We start from the raw sequence: 5,767 nt of genomic DNA, 5'->3' as shown, positions 1-5,767 counted from the left end.
AATTATGTCAAATGTGTTTGTGTCCTTAGGCAAAGCTGTGGGAGTCTTGAAATGTCACAGTAGTAAATAACTTATTACTTTTTGACAAATTCTTTTTTCTGTTGGAACACTGAATTCTTCTGTGCATATGTATATATGAATACAAATTGAAGGCCTCTACCTCCTGGAGTTATACAACTTGGCTTGTTTACCTCCACATGCTAATGATGATTATTTTTTTTTTTTTAAGTTCAATGTGGAGACTTGAAACTTGAATGTCCCTTCCAACTTTTATATTAAAAAAAAAAAAAGACAAAATTGAAGATCGTTTTTCACCTGTACAAGGAATACTAATGGATCGTCTTAAAATTGGTCTAGGAAAAAACCTTGGTGTGTGTTATGGACAATTAACTGTTTAAAGTTATTGTAAGTTATCTGTATTTAGCAGAGATTTTCATCTTGAGTGATCTGAGCTGAATTTGAAGACTATTAATAAGTTATGTCTGGAAGTTTTAACTTCAATGAAGTAATTATTTGCTGTGAAAGAAACAAACATTGAATTACTAAACAAAGATGGTGCAATATCTTTGTTTTTTTTTATGAGGCTCCTGAGAATCAACCCAACTGAAGCATTTCAATTCACTTGAATGAGAAACGTGTTTAGTATCAAAAGAGCCCAAGAAGACACTGGTGTGAAAGGTACAATCTCAGAGGTTGGTCAATTACCGTGGCACACTTACTGGTCACTTTGTACAATGTAGATTTGAAGTACAGTGGTGAAAACATTAAATGTGACATTTGAAAAAGAGGTGTCATCTGTGCTGTGTTATTTCAATTCCTTTCCTTTGTTTCCTCTTCAGTACAGCTTGTTTCCTGACTTGGCAGTGTTTTGAGACATTTCCCTATTTATATTTCCATTTTGATATTGGAGGAAACTAGTTTTATATTTTTTTAAAAAATCTCTGCAGAAACTTTAGATTGCCAAAAAACGGATTGAAAACTTAGTTTAACTGATATCAAAGATAGTGTGATTTGTATATACAATTCGGAAGTCTTTCTAGACCTCAGCATTTCTGATCCAGTCAGATGTTTTCTTTTTTTTTTTTTTACGCAGAGAACCCTGTTTTCAAAAATGTAGAATTTCTAAAGCTAGCATGGACAAGTCAGGACTGTAATCAGCTACAATTTGTTTGCAGTTTAATTTCAGTATAAAGTACGTAATAATACATTAAGAGCTCAGAAAATGAAGACAACTTCTTGTAGTGGCTCATCTGGTTTGGAATTAAGTTTTATTTTGTTTTTCCTTTATGGTATGCCATTTAAAATAGTACTTTTATGTTAAGATAAAACTATATTGAAGAACAAAATGTAAAGTTTGCATCAGTTTTGAAGTTAAGACAGCTTTTATAGGGGCTGTTTCCTACCATGCTGCCAGATCTCTGGGGGAATTAATTAACTCTCCTAAAAGAACAGTGTTTATCAAATGCCAGGTCATGTATTAAACTCTTTAGGAATATCCCCATCTCCTGTGGAAGAGGCACTTTAGTGGTAAAGCCTGAATAGCACCGCGGTAAGTGGACACTTAAGAGTCTACTCTGCAGTACGCCACTCGCCGCTTCTCCTTAACCCTGTGGTGACCCAATTATTTTCTGCTTTGAGTGTTTTGTTGATACCATGTCTTTTCATTAATGGAAGCATGCTGAATCATTGGGTGTGTCTGCATTTTTAGTAGGTATTATGGATTTTTTGTTGTTGTTGTTGCCCCTCCTACAAGCCTACCCTAAGTGTTTAATGGTACACGTGAAGTACCACTAGTTATACCCAGGAGTCCCCACTGGGGTCTGTTGGTACATATGTGTAACAAAAATTTTCAAAATTTCTATTTTTTTCCTACCAAAAATTCAGGCACCTCATATAATACCTGTGAAAACAGTAGTTTGTAGCACATACCTGTTTCTTCGGTTTCAAACAGTCATAAAGGACCCTGTTAAGAATGTTTAATCCAGTGGTACAGCAGCTTCCCAATAAACCCTAGAGGCTGAAAAAGTTCATGGTCGCTGTATGTACTGCCAGGCACGTGTACCTTGGCTTCTGTGACACCACTGTGTTTTTCTCGGGCCACATCTCTCTTCCTCATGGGCTCCTTCCTGTATGTAATCCTCGAATGTTTGTGTTTCATTCCTGGCTTCTTTTCTTACTCTAACTAATGGTTCTTGACCTTTGTTACACATTAGAATCACCTGGAGAACTTTTAGAACTCCCAGTGCCAAATTAGAATCTCTGGAAGAAGGATTAGACATCTTTTTTCTTTTTTTTTTTTTAAGTTCGCCAATTGATTCCAATGTGCAAACAAGACTGAGATCCACTGCTATCTTAGGTGACCTCATCTACCCCCATGGCCTCAATGACTCTAAGAGAATGACTCAACACCTCTCATCTTTATACCCAGATTTCTCTACTAGGTGCCTACTAGAAATTTCTACTTGGATATCTTATCGGAATCTCAAACATCTCCATAATGAAATAATTTTCTTCCCCCACAACTTTACTATTATTTTTAAATCATTCTTCTCACTTCTCCCTTCTGGCTTTTTTCTTTTTCCCTTCCTGATCTAGCCCAGACTAGCAAATGGTTGAGGCTTAACTGGCCCAGGCCATCCTGAGGATTTCATGCAGAGTTGTGGAGGAGAAGGGAGGTATGATTATAGTAGAAGGGGGTGGGGGGCTCGAGCAGAGCTGTGAGCTGGCCCAAGCTGTAGCTACTTCTCTGTTCACATTGGGACCTGATGCCAGGGTGTGCTCTTGGAAACACAATACCAGGTTTGTCTTTTTTTGGTGGGTGGGATAGAAGAGAATGACTCAAGTTAGAGTACTCCATCTATGCCCCAACCCTCAGTCCTGGGCCTCAGCTTCACCATCCCCCCAGTTACATAAGCCAGAAATAGTGTGCTCCCATCTTAACTCCATAATTCATGTAAATTTTGCATTCTCTTCTTTAATATATTTTTGTTTTAAACTAAAACTAATGTTTTAAATGATATAAAGGAAAAACAAAATGCCTTGGTTAATGAGTTAGATGCTATTGAATCTTGTTTTCTGTTTTGGAAATTGGAGCTGAATTAAAGAGACTGATTTTACTTATTGGATTGGACATCCAGTTTCTCCTATTTTAATGTAAAATATTTTGAGAATCAAGCACGTAAGTGGCAAATTTTATTTCCCTACACTTTACTTAAGTGAGTTTTATCAGTGTGTGAACAATGCCCAGATACTTGGGAAAAAGTGGTAGATTACAATGTTTTTCAGGTTACTGTTTGTAGAATGCTTTTAAGAAGTGGGCCTTCTTGCTAAGAGGTCAGTGTTTATGTCAGGTAGCAGACTTAAAAGGTCTTTGATCCAGTGGTCACTCTCCTGTCTCAGAGAAAGCAAAGGGCTCTGAGTAAAGAAAGATTGATTTATTTAGATACTACTACTAAATTTTCATAATAATTTTCTTTATCCAATTCTTAATTACAACAATTGCTTATTTTCTTTCTTGTAAATGAACAGCTTTACCTTAGAGTTGTTAACAGTGTTTATCCTTCACAAGAAAAATCTCTTAAATAAGACAATGTGGCAAGCCACTTTTAAAAAACTTTGATTTTTTGAGTTGGTAATACATTCACATATAAAATGGTATATAATGAAAAGGAAATCTTTCTCCCCAGAGGAAACCACCGTTTCCAGTTTTGTGGATCATTCCCAAAATGCTCTGCATAATCAAGCTTGTGTTTTTTTATATGAATGATAGAATACATGTACACTGTCCTGCATCTTGCTTTTTTCATTTGCTATATATAGATTATTCCACACAAGTACACATAGAGCCATCTGACTGCTTTAATTTGAGCCACTTTTTTTATTATTAAAGTGAACAATAACTTGAAGGTATTCCCCCTCATCCATGTTTTTGCCCTTTGTCATGACATTTTTTCTATGAAGACATAATTCAAGGTTGAACCAACTAACCACCTTCCCCCAGGTAAGCCAATGCTCATATGTGTAGTAGTACAGATTTTTAAAATTTCTTGTTTTGGTACAAATGTTCTTAAAATACAGCATTCAAACTACTTTAAAAGAAAGAAACTAACCATTTTTCCATCCCACTAAACACACTGAAAAAATCAAGAGACATTTAAGTAGACACACTTTTTGCCAGATCCAGATATGGCCCTATCTACTCATTTGTGTATATTTTTCCATTTCACACTGCTTGCCAAAACTCATATCTTGTTGGACAGTTTCAGTTATTTTACTAGCAAGGACTTTAAAAATTAACATGTCTTCACATACATATACCTATGGCAGAATAGAGAGTAATAAAATGACCAAATCATTAGTATCCAGCTTTCATCCAACTGTCAAGAATCAGGTTAAGCTGTTTTGCAACCAGTTATGTTCATATGTCTTTTTCAATACAGTAAAAAGTGTCATTTGAACTTTTTATTTTCAGCAGTATGGAAGACTAGATAGCCTAAAAACTCTTACTACTTAACACCTAAAAATTCCTGATAAAATTTAACAAATGCCCTCAAATAAATGGCTGAGCTCAATAAAGAAAACGGAATTCCTTAGGGACCAAAAGACAGCCAAAGTGAAAAGAAATAAAGCCATTGCTTCCCTCAAACCACTTGCCGAGCATTTAACCACTGCACCACAAGCGCTCCAAAAACAATAATAGGTAACACTAAATAGCTAATATTTATTAATCCTTTGTGCTAGGCTAAGGGCTCAGGCTGCTAATCAAAAGGGCGGCAGCTCAAATCCACCAGCCACTCCTTGGAAACTCTATGGGGCAGTTCTACTCTGTCCTGTAGGGTTGCTATGAGTCGAAATCGACTTGACAGCAATGACTTTGGTTTTTTTGGTTTCTGTGTGCCAGGCATTCCTCTAAATGCTTTACAAATATTAACTTTACAACAATCCTATGATGTGGGTATTATTATTAGCACCATCTTCCAGATGAAGAAACTGAGGCTAAAGAAGTAACCTGGAACTCGGACTTGTAACAGCCACATGGCACATAAAAAATATACTTGGAAATTTGTAACAGTTTGAGCTCAACGTGGGAAAAAAGTCTTCCACAAGAATTCTTAACCACAGGTTTGCCCTTGCATGCCATTAGAGTTCAGATTTATATTACTATCAAGGCCTGCGAAACTCGAGCCAAGGTATTAAAGTGGTCCTCAGTTGGAAGTGCCCTGGTATGCCTGGCAAAAGCAAACAAATGCTTTTTCTGGTGATGCATCCTCAAGTTGGGCCTCATGGGATGCCAGTAGATGTAGCCCACCCAAATATGAGGCCACAATCCAGAATTACAAAACACAAGGAAATAAGCCACTATACATAAGAAACAATTAGAAACTAAGTACTTCAGATATTAGCAGTACTGGATGCAGAATATAAAATGATTGTGCCTAAAATATTTAATAGAAGATATCAAAAAGCCAACCAAGGAATAAAAGTCACTGAAATATGATGAGACAAAATTTTAAATGTCTACAAATGGGAAAAAAAAAAGTAATGGACATTAAAAACAGAATGGCTGACTTAAACAGCAGATTGGACACAGCTGAAGAAAACAACACTTGAGAAGAAACGACCTCGTATACAGGAGAAATGCACAGAAACATGGAAAACAAAAGATGTTAAGAGACATGAAAAGAGTGAAAAAGGTCTAATCTATATTAAATTGGAGTTCCAGACAATAACAGGTGGGAGAGAGGCAATATTAAATAATAGAACTTCC

The 5,767-nt window shown here is 36.2% G+C and overlaps 1 protein-coding gene across 2 annotated transcripts in view; it reads left to right on the top strand.

Annotated features, from left to right (window-relative positions):
* The window catches only part of NLK (nemo like kinase), a 191,780-nt gene extending 189,820 nt beyond the window's left edge, over nt 1-1,960 (top strand). Inside the window, exon 12 of one of the 2 annotated variants that reach the window (XR_002825451.1) lies at nt 230-1,960. The gene's annotated coding sequence lies outside the window, so the exon portion shown is untranslated. The remainder of the gene's footprint in view (nt 1-229) is intronic. The other variant, XR_001121533.2, reaches the window with a different exon arrangement.
* Nucleotides 1,961-5,767: the final 3,807 nt, after the last annotated feature.

The sequence above is a fragment of the Trichechus manatus genome, unplaced genomic scaffold (genome assembly GCF_000243295.1).
Source record: "Trichechus manatus latirostris isolate Lorelei unplaced genomic scaffold, TriManLat1.0 scaffold00138, whole genome shotgun sequence".
Lineage (NCBI taxonomy): Eukaryota > Metazoa > Chordata > Mammalia > Sirenia > Trichechidae > Trichechus > Trichechus manatus.
This window is presented reverse-complemented; position numbering and strand designations above follow the sequence as displayed.